The 15199-nt window shown below is 40.6% G+C and overlaps 2 protein-coding genes across 2 annotated transcripts in view; one reads left to right on the forward strand and one right to left on the reverse strand.

The window, feature by feature from the left end:
* The window catches only part of CHD7 (chromodomain helicase DNA binding protein 7), a gene marked incomplete at its 5' end in the record, with an annotated part of 588463 nt that overhangs the window by 330152 nt on the left and 243112 nt on the right, over positions 1-15199 (forward strand). The gene's annotated exons all lie outside the window — the stretch shown is intronic.
* The window catches only part of CA8 (carbonic anhydrase 8), a 57457-nt gene continuing 50710 nt past the window's right edge, over positions 8453-15199 (reverse strand). The window contains exon 9 of the mRNA XM_082499697.1: positions 8453-9219. The gene's annotated coding sequence lies outside the window, so the exon portion shown is untranslated. The remainder of the gene's footprint in view (positions 9220-15199) is intronic.

Genomic DNA, 15199 nt, shown 5'->3' on the forward strand with positions numbered 1-15199 from the left:
TCTTCTGGCTGCTAGCGAAAGGGACGGGCATAAGGAAAGTGAGGGGAACTGTGGTATCTAATCACCTCATCTCTTGCCAAATCTGAAGATATTTGGGTTCTTCCTTTTCAGAATTTGGTGGAAAATCAGCATTATTAAAAAACTGTAAAAACAATCTCATCATTCATATAGATATATTTCTATATAAAAAGATTACCAAAGTAATGCCAGATTGTTTTTTTTCTAACTGGCTAATTAGCAAGAGGGAGTTTACCGGAGATCACAAAGTCTCTCCTGTTTAGACACAGTAATGTAACCACACATTATCACTCTCTTCATTGACAGGACAACTGCCAGATGCTTTCTCAAACAACATTCTTTTCTTTTTCTCTCTATCTCTCTTTGAGAAATAAAAACAATTATTTAACAAAACAAAGGTAGAATGCAGGGTGGTCTAGAAAGGAGCTGCAGGCTAAATGAAAAGAGAAATTTAGCTGATATAAAAAAAGTCCTATAGAGTGTGAGTAAAACTGGTTGAAATTTGAATTCTCAATAATTTAGGATATACTGACATAAATTAAAATTTCACTCTGTTTCAGAAATATACTAGAAGTGTCAAAAAGGGCACTTTCTTTCCTTACAAGTAAAACAAAGACCCATCTTCCAAGGGCTTCACTGGCTCCTTACTTTTGAGACCCCAAGATTATGCACACTGTAGGCACTTCTCTCAAGACAAATCATCGACCCAAAATAATTTAAGAATTTCTGTGAATAATTAAAAAAAAAAAAGTGTTACTGTGCAGAAATGCAATGAACGCCACAGTTTAGCACTCACATAAGTGGACACGGGATTCTGCTCTAATTCAAAAAGAAGTGGCAATGGCAACCTACCAGTTCCACCTCCACTTCTTAAAACGAAAAAAATGTTGTCCTCGCTCTGTCCCTCAGCTTCACGAATTTGACACTCACTGTTATGGACACTGCAAAAAAGTTTCTGCAGCTCGTAACTGCAAGACACCAACCGTATCTTCCTTCTCTGCATTTACCAAATGAAAAGGGTGTGAAATGAGCTTGTTAGCCTTTTAGTGATTAAAAACAAAGTTAATTGTGATGGAACACTAACCACAATTATGGTAATCAACTCTAAAATGAGAACGAATCCTTAATATTAGATTCAATTTTGTTAATGAGAAACTGGATTTAGGAACTGTTACTTGATTAACTAACCAAGAGATGTAAAGAAGCGGGGTAAGCCTGAACATAATATAGCACTCAAATCCTTTTGGGAAAGGGTAAATACAATAATATCCAGTAGCGCACAAAAAGCAGCTGTGCTCTGCAGCCACCCGCTGCTAAATGCATTTGGGAAAGAACCCACACCGGCAAGGGAAGGTGTCGGATCAGGAGAAGCAAGAGGAGGTCATATCTTGGAGCAAGCAAACAAAAGCAACGTGACACAGGTGTCAAGAGGCCTTGGAGGGAGGAGGCAGGGTTCAGATTTAAGGGTTGTAGGACACAGTTAACCTGTCTCTATAGTGGTGATCATCTGAGGCATTGCAGGCTCTGCCTTTGCGTAAACTGTTGATTTTCACAAAACCTCACAAAGTTCGCTTATTCCCAGACTGTGAAGGCAGATAATGGTGACCTCTGAAGTTGGGTGTCCGAACTCAAGCAATACTTGCTTTCCAGGTGGTGCCAAAGCCCCAAAAGAAGAGGAATTTTTTCGCCATTCCGTTCTTGGCTTTTCAGCACGGAGAGCACCTAGGAAGGGCTGCCGATCATTGTGCCTTGGGGAAATCCTGCGAGAAAAGGGTTTATGCTAAACAGGTATGTAAACATCTGCCCGTGCAGCAGGCACTTAGGCTGGGCTGTCCTATTGTTCAGGAAATATGTCTTCATTGCTTTAACGTAATAAATTATTATCTTACCTTTATTATTAAGAAGGAAGCCCTTGGGGACTATACTGGGCTCACAGTGCTCGCAGCTCTCAGCTTTGCATTTCCTAAACAGCACTGACTGTGTTAAAATCAAACAAATACGTTCTACTTCACAAGTAAGAAGCAGCCAAAACCATCAGGACTCCCTGAAGAGTTTGAGGCAAACCAGCGCCGGGACTCACGGTGCTCCTCAAAGCCACTGGTGGCTCTGCCACCACCAGCCCCAACACCACAGACATCTCTGACACAATCGTGTCAGTGCCAATGCCAGAAGAGAGGTGCCCTGAGCAGGAATGACTTCGTAGCCACCCTTACTCCTGGGGACATCGCAGCCACAGCCTGACTTGCCGCTGGCTTTGTTGTGGGTTACTGCTGTTTCATGGCGCCACATGACCTCCTTAATTGGAATTCGTGCCAACATAGGCAGCGGCAATTTGGATTTGATTTCCAGTGTTTATTTGTGAATATTATCTGAGTAGATGTGATCTCGACAAATGGCTTAATCTACAGTTTTCTTTCAATTTTTAATAGAAACCAGCCTCAATTTTCATATATGTAATTTTTCTTGCAGGGTATCTCTTTGCCCACAGATCCCGCCTTGAACCAGGGGCACAGGTCAGACAAAAACAGATGCCAAATTATGATACAGAGAGAAGTATCCACAGATATGAATTTTCTTTGTTTGCCTTTTATGCTGGGGAACAAACCCTGCCTGAAGCTCTATAGTATGCAGACATCTAGTGGCTGGATAATATACTGCAATTAAATATCTTTACAGGACACCTGTAAAAATTTTGCCCAGTCACATCATCATTTGAAGGCTAGATACCTTGGGTCCTGTTGAGAACGGACTCCTTGGCTCCGCAAATCCTTTTTTCATTCATTACAGCCCTGGTCACGGGTATTTTGAGATGCTCTGGCTTCGTGTGTTTCTAGGATTTCATTTTAAATTGTGTGGAACTGGGGTGGTCAAAATATAAAATGCCAAGAAATCAGGAAGGTCCAAATTGCTGCAGCACGTCTGATAAATCACAGCCTATGATTTCACACTGAGACTCATGCACTTGATAATCATTACTGGTTTCCCTACCAAGAGCACACAGCTCTCAGGGTTTTTTGTGTCTGTTTTTGATTTGTCTTTTTAGTAACCATCTCCTTATCTATGTGAATTACTACATGTTTCTAAGCCACAAATAAATCTTTCCGCTACCTTTGATTTGCATTTTTTTTTTATTCCTTTTTTTTTATTCTGGCTCAGGCACACATACAATTATCCAACTAAAGAGACTGACCTATAGTATCGGTATCTTCACAACATGAGGTTAAACACACGTTTTCCAGAATTGCTTTATACCTGCTATTTAAAATACTGCTGACTTAGTGTATCATGTGCAGTTTTATATGTAAGTTATGTGACTTATCATAGCTTTCATCTGTTTCATGCTCACCACTGCCAGATGCTTACATGGGAGGCACTTCAGAAAGCACAGTTTGTAGCGTATATTTGTATTAAAGCCTAAAGGATGCATGGAGTTTACGTCTATGTAAGAACAAGGTGGTTTTGTCTCCATCTCAGACACAAACAGCACCTTAAATAATAAACAAAAGAGTTGCTTATGCACTTGAAGCTCCAGCATTCTCAAGTGCTTCACTTTTAAAAAGAATGGCGTTTGTGTTATGACCTTCCTTCTTTATTGTCTTCTGGGAGCAGGGGGGTAACCCAACACAGTGAATGCTGTGAACAATCGGCGTTTAGGATAAGGATCGGTGTGTGCTGCCCGAGGATGAGGAGCCAATTCCCTGGCACTGGTGGGAGAGGGGCAGAAGAGCAGCAGATTCAGATATAAGCTTTAGCTAGACATGGTTTCTAATCACTGATTTGGAAGTTGGCTGTGAGTTAGTCAACTGGTTTTACCCAACCCAGAGACCACTTCCAACACAATTGAGTTGAGATGGAAATAGAGAAGGAATATTTCCAACCACATCTCTGCTAGAGAAAAGGACACTTAAGGAAGTTTCTTTATGCTGTTTTTGCTTTATGCTCTCTCTATGCTTTCTTTTTTCTTTGTTATTCAATAGCTCATTGTGTACTTTAAAGGGCAAGTTATTTTCAACTTTATCTAATATTTCTCATTCTCGGGCCCCATCTTTAGGTGTTTGCCTGATACTTGGGGAGGAGAAAGGCCTCTGGATCAACATGGGCTCAGGGTCTGGGGAAGACCAAGCAGAAATACAGAGCTGCCACTGCCTCTGTACACAGCATGGTAAGTACACTGGTGAAAAGTATGTGAAGATACTGGTCAGAAGGGTCACAAAAAATGACCCAGCAATCAAAAACAAACCATGCAACATAAGTCATCATCTCAGCAGTTTTATCAGGGAGAAGACCTGACTACTGAATCAATGCTAGGTTCTTAACTTTGCAGATAAGGCCATAACAAGTTCTCCTGGACAAGGACCATTTGTGTTGCAGGGCAATATGAAGAATGTCTCTCTAAAATGGCTGACTGCTGAGTCTTTTTCTTGTTCCTGGCATCATATGGATAGTCAGTCTATGATCAGAGAGAAATATCCCTCAGGTGATACAAGGGAGAAGGCATTTGCAAAGTGAGTGTACAGATAAGTTCATTAATACATCTGAAGCACTCAAATGAATACTGTAAGAGAGAAAGTCCCAAGAGAAAATGAATGATTATGTCTTCAGAGCAAGTCTGGAACAGCGTTCAGTATAAAGGACCTAAGACTGAATAATGAATAATGGGGAGAAAGAGAAGGGAACAGGACTTTAACACATGTTCACTAAGCAAAGGGAAAAATATCCAACCACAAAAATACCAACAGTGTGTTGTATGTACAGTGCTGGTGAAGTGATGCTAGGCACAAAGTCTTCATACTGGAATTTCTTAGCTTTAATTAGAAGTTCTAAAATTCATTGTAAATTGTCCTTGTGTTAAAAATAGTTTTTCTATGTGTAGCTTCCTAAAGATACAAATATGCACCCAGGTGTGTGCTTACAATGATAGTTACGGTTTCCTAAATAAACGTGCACGTAGACTTCCAAACACACCCTGCATGGTCCAGCCTCAGGAGACGTGGTGCATGGTTCTCCAGCTGCCTGACGTTTCAGCAGGCAGCACTGGTGTATAAAGGACCCTAAAAGAGGATTTTCCCCTTTTCGTCTGCAGCCATCATTCACCATGGGGTTCCCCCATTTCTACAAGGAAGGAAGCTTCTCTTCATTCTCACTGGAGCTGATGTGACAACCATGAAAGGATTAATTTGCACAAGGCCATTACTGCACCAGTGCTGTGCCTACCCGTCAAACTCAATGAAGGCGAGTCCGAGCGTATGGCAGCTGCACCCTGGCAGGTTCTGGAGAACACTGATGTGTATGACTTCTTGTGAAGCTGCCTGTGCATGGACCTCCCCCTCCTTTGTTGCTTCTGCAGTCTCAGCAAAACTCAGCTGAAATTTCTCAGTAAAATTATTTTTTCTTTATGTTGCCCTGTTGTTAAGCACTTTTAACTCTTCAGCAACCATGGCCCTCAATTATCTTCTGGGATTCAGGAACACAATAGATCAACCTTTAGGAGACAGACAGGGATGCTGGCCAGGGACCATCCTTATTTCCTCCTAGACTCAGTGTCCTAGTTCACGCCTGTTTCTATGCACAGCTACCATAGCACGCTTGCTGCTGTAATGTCTGGGATCAAGCCTATCTTTTAACCCACCCAAATTTATGCTTGGTCACCTCCCAGGTGTACTCTGGGGACAGGCCTAGTATTCGTTATTGCTCCACCTAAGTCTTGATTTTCACACAAAGGAAGGTGGGAGCCAGGGCAGAAGGCTGCCGTAGGGAGGCATGGTGCTCTCTGAGGCTCCTCTGATCTGAACAATCGGGAGGAGCCCAGGATCACAGCCCAGGGTGCAAAGTACATCACACCATAGGCTGAAGTCAAGCTAAGAGCTTAAAGCCTCTAAAATTTCCTGGGAGCTCCAGAAAACTACAGAGGAACCCAAAGAACACGTCACCTACAGAGAGAAGATCATGGACAGCAGACATCCTGCCCCAACTCACCTGCCTGCTCCCAAGATTTCCTCTCAGTCCCAATACCTTCCTAAAGTTTACCAGAAGGCTGCAGAGCCAAATTTTGCCTCGTGAAGCACATAGCTGCTTTTAAGTATTATGTCATTAATTTCTTGATCTACAAGTGTGTAACTGCTCAGCACCTCTTGGAAACTTATGATTCACATTTCTAATAAAACTTTAAAATTAGGTGGAGCATCGCACACATTAATACTTAGCTTTAAAAATACTTCCAGTGCTGATAGCAATCTGATTCAGAAGAATTTTAGCAGCTGTAGGCTAGAAGAGGAAATTATTCGTTTAGGGCCTTACACTACCCTCAGAACACCTTTATCAGTTTTTAGGATTTCTTAAAAATGTTAATACAAAGTCAAGCGTGTGGAACTCTAATTGGAGAGTAGCAGAGCCTCACCACACTCAATAAAGCCCCTCATGGGTGCAGTGTAGCTAAAGTAATACACAGAGAGCCCTTCCTGCAAATTCCTCCCTGCGGATTCCTACCAAAACCAGAAAGACTAATTTAACTTTTCCCAACACACCACGAATGTGGGTTGACCAATCTGTAGTTAGAAAGGGTGTGTTTTGTGAATGGATTTGTTGTTATAATTAGATCTGGTTCTAAAGTCAAAATACAGTTATAAGTATTTTTACCAGTGGGTTTTTTTTCTCTTTCAAAGCCAAGCCTAGAAAAAAAAAAAAAAAAGTCTGACAAATGTTGAGAAAAATTTACTAACCTCAGTTCCTCAGTAGTAGTATTTATACAACTAGCAGTTCAGTGCACAAGGCAATGCAGGAAAGAACAGCAAACACAGGAAGGGAGCACAGGAAAGGGAAATAATGGGCTTCAATTTTTCGGTGGAGACATTACATCATTTGCTTTGCAATGTATCTCTATTTCACAGCCAGAATAGTATCAGCCAGCTCCAAGATAAGGAACACGTTTATTTAGAGAATAAATCTAGTTCAGATTTCATCATAATGTCAATATTTGCTGTATTAATGTTACAGTTCCTCTCAGTTAATACTCAGTAGTTAATAATTTGTTATGCGCAAAGGGAACGGATCTTCCGAATGAGCTGTGCATAGAACCTGGGAATTGCGAGGTTCAGAACACGATTCACTCCGCTTTTGGAGTGTTCCTTCACTGCTGGGTGCAAGAAGGTAGGAGTAAGTCTTCAGCTGGCAGAAACCAGTTGACTTCCACCTGGTTTGGGGGTTGGTTTGTTGTTTTTTTTCAAGATTTTAGCACCAAATTTGACCACTAAGACAAATTATCAGAATTCCAGCAAAAACTGTGGACAGTGCAGCCTAGCCCTGCAGGCCACTGCAGAAGGCGTTCTGCAGAGACCACTCCCTGCCCTATCGCAAGACATGAGCCAGCGGGAGACATGACCATCGTGTTGGAGTTGGGCTCTGGCTGCAGCTGCTTGAGGAGTCACTGGTGAAAGCAGTGGGGCAGCAGCCAGTGAAGCTGCTACACGGACATTATGGAAGTGGTGGGGACATTGCAGATGGAAAGCGTGGTTTTGGCCAACACTGAAATCTTGAACCCCTTGAGTAGATAATGGGGTTATTCTTCATTAAATTTGGGCAGAAGGTGGAGATGGACTTCCTTAAACACAACCCTAAGAAATCCAAGTTGCTATAGGCCCAAGGAGCAATTTGCCAATTGCTACTCTGCTAAGCCCAAAAAAAACAGATGACTTCGTGGTGGGCTGCTTGCTGTACACGTTCTAGGCATTTACAGCAATGAACGCTGTCAAGGGCAGCAGTGTGTCTCTCCAAATGAAGCAGGTGTTTCTGCAGTACACAGAGTTATGAACACATGAAGTAGTCAGCAGTATCCACTCCCCCTCACGCAGCTCACGTGTGGTGTGTGGGTTTGTCCTATTGTTTCTGCTGTCCCTAATATACACATAAATGACTCAGAGAATTCATAGCTCATGATGCAGCAGCAGCTCTCCCCATAGCCCTTGACAAGGTGGATTAAGCACGCCTTCTAACACTGCATTTACCATTGCCTGGTGATGACTTTGTGATTGATGACTCACGGATCTGCTCCAGGGGAGTAACCTCCCCCTTGTGAACCCTTGGTTTGTAACCTCCCCATTGTGCCCCAGCCTGAAGATCACCATCTGTGCCTCCGGCATCCTTCCACGCACACAGGTCTCTGCATAAACCTGCCCTTCTCCTGCTAGTAAAGTGGACTTCACTGATGGCTGTGGTGATCAAAGCTACTGCCCACCACACTACTGTCTCTGTCCTTCAGATCTCAGTGTTTTGCAGGAATGAGAAGCTATGAGCTTGACTAGCTGGCTTACACTACCGTTCCTTTATCTGTTCTGTCAGATGTGTCATGTGTGGCCCAGGGTGGCAATGCCCATGCTGTGCAGTGAGCTCAGGACATGCAGAGCAGGTCCCCAGACCACCAGCCTCAGCAATGCACAGAAACAAACAGAACTGTCGTAATTCACCGGAGAACAAAGCCCGGTCATTTTCTGCCTGAATTGACCATTTCTTTGCAAAATTCCATGACTCACCAAGTAGAAAATAATCCCAATGATTCTGTTTATTGTTACATCAGTTAATTTTCCTTACTTCAAAATTGTCCTTTATTTCAGTAAGGTTCCTAGTAATGCAAATGTCATTCATCCTTATTCAGATAAACCACGTTAAGTGCATAGGTTTGGCAGAGAAGTGCTCCTTTCTACCCAAAAATTAATTCTGAATTTGTATAATACTCTCTGCAAACAAACAATGTTTTTATTAGCTTTATAGAATGCACCTCCCCTCTACAGAAAAGATGGTTACTGAAAACACAAGAGATGACATGGAATAAAATTAAATCTAACACTCAAAACAATAATAAGTATTTCTACATATTGACATTCAAACCAAGCTTAAAATTAGTACTATTTGGATGACAGACCACTATTGAATGCTACGGCAAAGAAACTATATAAGCAATGATAATTACCATTTAAAAATAGTTAACAGTGTGAATTGGAAGATTGAATGTGTTTTCTTCTTTTAATGTACAGATCCATTCCCAGAATTTCACTGGACCATGCGGACAGACCAACTGTCACAGCTGTCTATCAAGGCTGAATTAGATGAAGACAAACAATACAGGCTTTGTGGTTCAACTGAAGCAGCAGCCTCAAAAGTTTCCATTTCTCATCTGAGGGCACTGTGGGAGCATTGTCTTCCCCCTCTCTGAAAAGAGAATGGAACAATTATGTTACTGAAATTCCTCCACAGTGGGTCTGAAAGACTGTTTATGTCCAGTCAGGGAGACAGGGAAAACTAAAGCAGGGATTTCATGACAGGAGGTGGGGGCAGTCTCAGGGTATATACTTCAGTGACATAATGGTCCCGATTCTTCTCTTTTAGGGTTAAGCCAGTGCTGAAAGATTTAATGGAGGAAATGGCAATAAAAATGCAAAGTTAAATGCAGTGGTAAAATTATTAACTTGAAAGAAAGCTTGACAGTTGGCTTTCTGAATCAGTCAGGTAATTGATTCTAATGTAGAGAGCACGGTTGTAAACTAGAAAAGAAAATATGCTAGTCACTGAGACTTTTTTACCGGTTGCCGTTTCAGGAGCCCTACCAAGTGAAGCGCTGAATACGCAGCTCTCTTGGGAGTCAGGTGGGCTCAGGAGATAGAAAGCAATCACCCAATTTGTCCCTCCTAATAGTGGTTATAGTTTTATTCATTATCAGCAGAGATAAATCAATACCTGTTTTCATGCAAACACATATTCACGTGCTTTAGCATAACCTTAGGAAATCAGCTGCTCGGGTTGCCCCAGTGTTTCTCAGTTCAGAAGTGGTAGAAGGAGAGCGCCAAATCATTTCGTTGCGTTGTACTAATAATCTCAATTTTCCTGAGGTTATCTTAGTGTCAACTATAGCTTCGTATGTACACACAAGAAACCTGTAAGTGCTTGGGTACAAACGGTCACCTGGGGCTACAGTAGCTTGCAGGAGGGAGTCAAGACATCTGAAGCATCCCCTCTCTTTTTCTTTAAAAGGAAGGGAGCATAGAGGCTGCCAGCCACCAGCAGTGCTGTCAAGAAGTCACTGTCTACAATCTGTGCCACAATTTCTATGTTATCCCTAGTTATCCAATACCACCCAAAGTCATGGTGTCTGGCAGCACGAACATTGGATGGTCAACTTGAAGAACTTTCTACTAGCTGCCTTCCAAGGGAGGCTGTAAGCCCTTCACAGACCAGCTGGTTTTAGCCATAGTTATATTTTACATAATAGTACAGAGGATTCCCTGGGGGTTGGCATAAAGCTGTAACATTAAAAAAAAAAAAAAAAAAAAAAAAAAAAGTCTTATTCTCCAACTCTGGAATGTTGTGGCAAGTTTTTCAGTGAGCTACGGATACGAGTGTGCAGGGACCAACCCCCTACCTGAAGTGAATAGAAAAGTTCCTCTTACATGGACAGAAGATCCTGGATCAGGGAATTAGACTGAAAAATCTGAGCAAGGAAGCTCAAAAGAAGCCAAGAACTTTGTGTTCTTAAAGTTATGTGTAGGCAAACTAATTCTGTGACACAGTGACACTTTCTCAATCTCAATTAGTGCTAAACTAATTAACAAAACTGTTTTATACAGTGCAGTGAGTAGTATCTCCTTTCTTGGATAATCTCTAGTGTGATGTAAGGGTGATTGAGTATCTAATTACTCCTTAATTGAATGCACATTTTGTACATTTTTCACTAGTTCATGCTTAATGCTTTTGGTCCAAAAATCACAGTCAGTGAAATTAAGTTGAACTGGGATTTGGGCAGCTATTGCATTAATGGATTACTTTTGGAAAGGAGCCTAATTACGAGCCAGTCTTAATATTTCAGTTGTGTTTGTTATAGAAGTACTTAACATATTGTCTGATAAAAGACTGATTGTATATATTGGTAGTGTTGTTATTCATGTTTACCCTTTAATCTTGTTTAAGAGTAATTTTTCTACCATGCTAAATTAAAAGCACTGTTCCATAATATATGTGGTCAAGTAACACACTATTCAAACTTAAGGTTTATGTAGATATGAAGATACCTGCTTCTCTTACTCTTCTGAAAAGTTTTTGGAAATGTAATATTTGAGCTAAAATTGTACAAATGGGCATGTGTATTATAATAAGAAAGCTGCCAAGATGCCTTGCTTGCTTATAGATTATATTTCTGCCTTTGAAATTTCCTTTGCTTGGGTTGAGTCCTACATATAAATAGAGTTCCACTGCTTCTGGTGGAGTCCTCTACAGATCAGACAACCATCCCCAAAGAAAAACTTTCAGAATCACTGCCATAAAGTGTAAATACCTGGGAAATCTAAGAGCTATTATCACAATGTCCATGTTTTTTAAAAACAGAAGTATTAACAAAGTCAATTAAAATCCAGAAATCATCCTCAGAATGTAAAAAAAATCATTAAGTTTTCAAGAATATTTATTTCTAATTCTTTCATATAATAATTTTATGTACTTAGATTCTTCAAAGAGAATAAATTTTCTTGTACAAAACTGGGACAAATGCAAGTGTAACTTTATCTCAGAAACAATGAGCAGCTGCAGGAGCAAAGATGGGGCCAAGCTGGTATATTTTTAAGAACTAAAGGTCCTGATGTTCCCATGGTAATAGACAGAAACATTTAAAAGAAATGATATAAGAAAAATTCAGTGAAGAGGATTATTTTTCAAAGTCTTCCATAAGTGTTGAGAAAGTGCAAATAAACAGACTATGGAGAAATGAAATAGGATGCCCACAATAATATGCCTTTCCATCTGATAGGAAGGAAATAAGATGCCCCACTGCAGCAACCTTAGGTCAAGATCACTACACAAGATCAAAAACTTTCTTCTTCTACTTGAAAATAGTCAGTCTGCTTTCTGGAGAGCTTTTCTAGCTCTTTTGTCTTACCATATTCCTTACCATTATTGTCTCACACAATGTCTCTGTTTTTCTCCTTGTAGAAGCATCTTGCCTACTACTCCTTAACACTAGGTTAAACCAAAAAGTTTAAGAGTTTAAAAAAATCAAAGGACATGGATGGGAAAAACACTTTAACTACACATTACCATTATCCTACACCTTCCTAAAAACATCACCTGAAAGTATGGTCAGGAATGGATTCAGAGTGTCTCAGAAAAGAGAACTGACTACCTTACCAATCCTTGTCTTTCCTGGAACACTTTGCATTCCTTCCATGAAAAGGTCACAATTTATTGAGTCTACACCTAGTTCTGTAGGCACTTAACAACACCTAACTAAAGTATACCTTTGTTTCTCTTGAGCTCTGGGGATGCGTAAAAATCTTTTAAAAATTACACTGTTTTGCTTTGTAGCACTGCTCTGTCATAAACTGTGGTGTTAGTCAAAACATTGCTAACAACAATCACTGCCACTATTCTCTTCCTTGAGTGACAATTACCAGTTGCAAAAACATTTTCAGTAACCCAAATAACTTTGCGGGGGTTTGTTTTCTATTTGCTTTCAAAACACTGCTGTCTGCTTAGCAAGAGTTTGTTTGCATACTTTACTGCATTGTTTTCTTCCATACGAAATAAGTAGAATTAGAGAATTAGAAATTCCAATAAGAGTAAAGGCCTGTGACTACATGAATCTTCAGTTTCAATGGAGTAATAATGTTCTGCTTAAAGTTCCCTGTGTGACTTCATCTAGGTAAAACAGAGTGCACTCCTACCGCCTAACGTGTATAACATTGCTGAAGGAGGAATGCATATTGCAGGCTTTCTTCTGTCTGTGGTCAGACACGTGTACCTATATGTCTTTCTAATATCCTTGACGTTTGAGAGCTGTTCCATTTCTATATTTTACACTTACGAATCTGGAGGCTCTATATTTTAAAAAACAGGTGTAGCTTTATCAAAGATGATTTAAGCTTCCTACCATTCTGCCTCACCACTAATTTGCAGCATTTTCCCAATAAGTGAAAATAACACGGCAGAGTTTCAGCGTGTGTTCAGACTCTAGCTTTTGTGTTGAAATTGCCAATAAACATGCTGTGGGGGTGTTTTTTATGAGAGGCACTCCCGGCTACATTTTCCCTTCCCAAGTAGCAGTGTACATGGTTTATGGTAAGCAGCTGCAAATTATACTCTCAAAATGCTTTTCATAAAAAAATCTGATGATAACAGTGGATTGTGGATAGTAAAGAATGTGTGACGCTGACAGAGAGTCACAGGTCAAGAAATTTGGGACCCCTGGTCAGCATGAAGTATCTTACTTGAAGCATAAGCATGGGTCTGCTTCCTAGGCTACCTTATGGGTTTTTTAGCTTTGACAAGGAAGCACAGTATTTTGTTTCTTCTTTGCTGGTTCTTTACGTGTTAAGGGATTTTGACTGTTTTCCATTCCTCCACCAATATTTGTGTATTTCTAAGGAGAGCTCAGTAAAGGACTGAACAAGAGCAATTCCAATACGATACTCATTCTGGAAACAGCTACAACTCAAAATGGCTTTCTTCCTCACTTATGGCTTGATCCCTATACTGATGCTCTGGCCTGGACACAGCATAAATTCTGACTACAGCAGTGACCAGCCTATGATTTTTGGGCTGCCTTGTGGCTACCAAATCCCTAAATTGCTCCTGTGTCAGAGGTATGTCACACAAGCAACAAAAATGTTTTGATACTCACTAACTTGAATCCTCAGCAGTGGGAAAACAAGTTAGGCTGACGTTACAGGGTTAACTTACAATCTCAGTGCACACCCCACTCCTTGCTATTACAACTAAATAGTGGGAAGCAACTTGATAAGGAACCATCTTTCTGCCATTCCTGAATTTCTCAGTCCCCTGAACGCTCCGAAGTTTTAGTATGTTTCCGGTAGGTCCCTGATTATGGTGTGTGGCTCACAAGCCAAAGGTGTTTGGCCCTCTCTCCTGTAGTTGTACACTCAAACGCAAGCACATCAAGTACTCTGAAGTGGCAGCAGAGTGTTGGGCACTATACACAAGCTCTTAAAACCAGGAGAACAATAGTCGGTTTTGTTGATAACATGAAGTTGAGTTTCTTTCAAAGACTGAAACATAACAATTAAACCAACTCCCTTTTAAACACAAAACCTAAACCCATGGAGACAAACAATGACCAATGAAAAATCAGAAAACTTATGCTGCTGAAAAGCAGCACAAATACTAGCATTTCATCACATCTAGGAAATCAGTATTTGTATTTCTAAAGAACTAGTGTTGATAATCTTTGGTTTGTTGTGTTTTTTTTTTTAAACCAGGCATAAGAGAAGAATGGTCATAGTAGCCTAATGATGTATGGCTGCCAAAAGCTCACTCTGGCTCCGATCTACACAACAGGAAAGCACAAAACCCCCAATTGCTGGAACTTCGACAGAGCAACTTGTTTGTGAACTTCAGGAACCACAAAGGCTACTACCAACTGAGAGCAAAGACATGTATTGATTGGTAATGTAAACCTCCATTCAAATGCTAAGTTCACTGAGATCTGCTTAGGCAGAGAAACACAGACTAAAGCACAGGGCCACTCTTACCTCCATTTCTCAAAGGAGAGGCTCAGTCGGATGCAGTCACCACCTTGCCCTCTCTCCTTAGCCTACACTGTGCAATTAATGCTTTGCCAATTCCTGCTTGCCTGCCCAGATCTCTCAATATCACAGACAGTCTCTGCCATATCAGGCATGCAGTCTCTGTTCCTCACACCCTAAATTACTCCTTCCTGTTCCTCAGGCCTAGCAAGACCTTGGTATTTTAATGATGTAATTTATTTATTTTTCCTCTAATTTATTTATTTTTCCTCTAATCTTGAATGTACAACTAGGGCAATGGTAATTATATTAAGAACAGGTTTTAATCCAAATTAATTTCTGCTATCATAATTTACAGGACATTGGATAAACTTGCAGCTACTGACAATCTGAGGTCAACTTAAAAAGGAATGTGCATGTATGGATGTGTACATGCATTTGCATATATAAAAACTGATGCTTTTTCAGAAGCTTCTGAATCAGTCACAAAAAACATGTTCAGGAGAACTGGACTCATGCAGATAGGCAGATGGAGTAGGTATAAAACATCATAATACTTGGAAGATAATTCTTCATTTACAAATACAAAATAAATTAAGTTGTGTCTGGGATGTGCACTTTTGAGACAACACACTGGAGATCAAATTCTTTGGTTATTGATGATG

The sequence above is a fragment of the Vanellus vanellus genome, assembly GCF_965231255.1.
Source record: "Vanellus vanellus genome assembly, chromosome: 2".
Classification (NCBI taxonomy): domain Eukaryota; kingdom Metazoa; phylum Chordata; class Aves; order Charadriiformes; family Charadriidae; genus Vanellus; species Vanellus vanellus.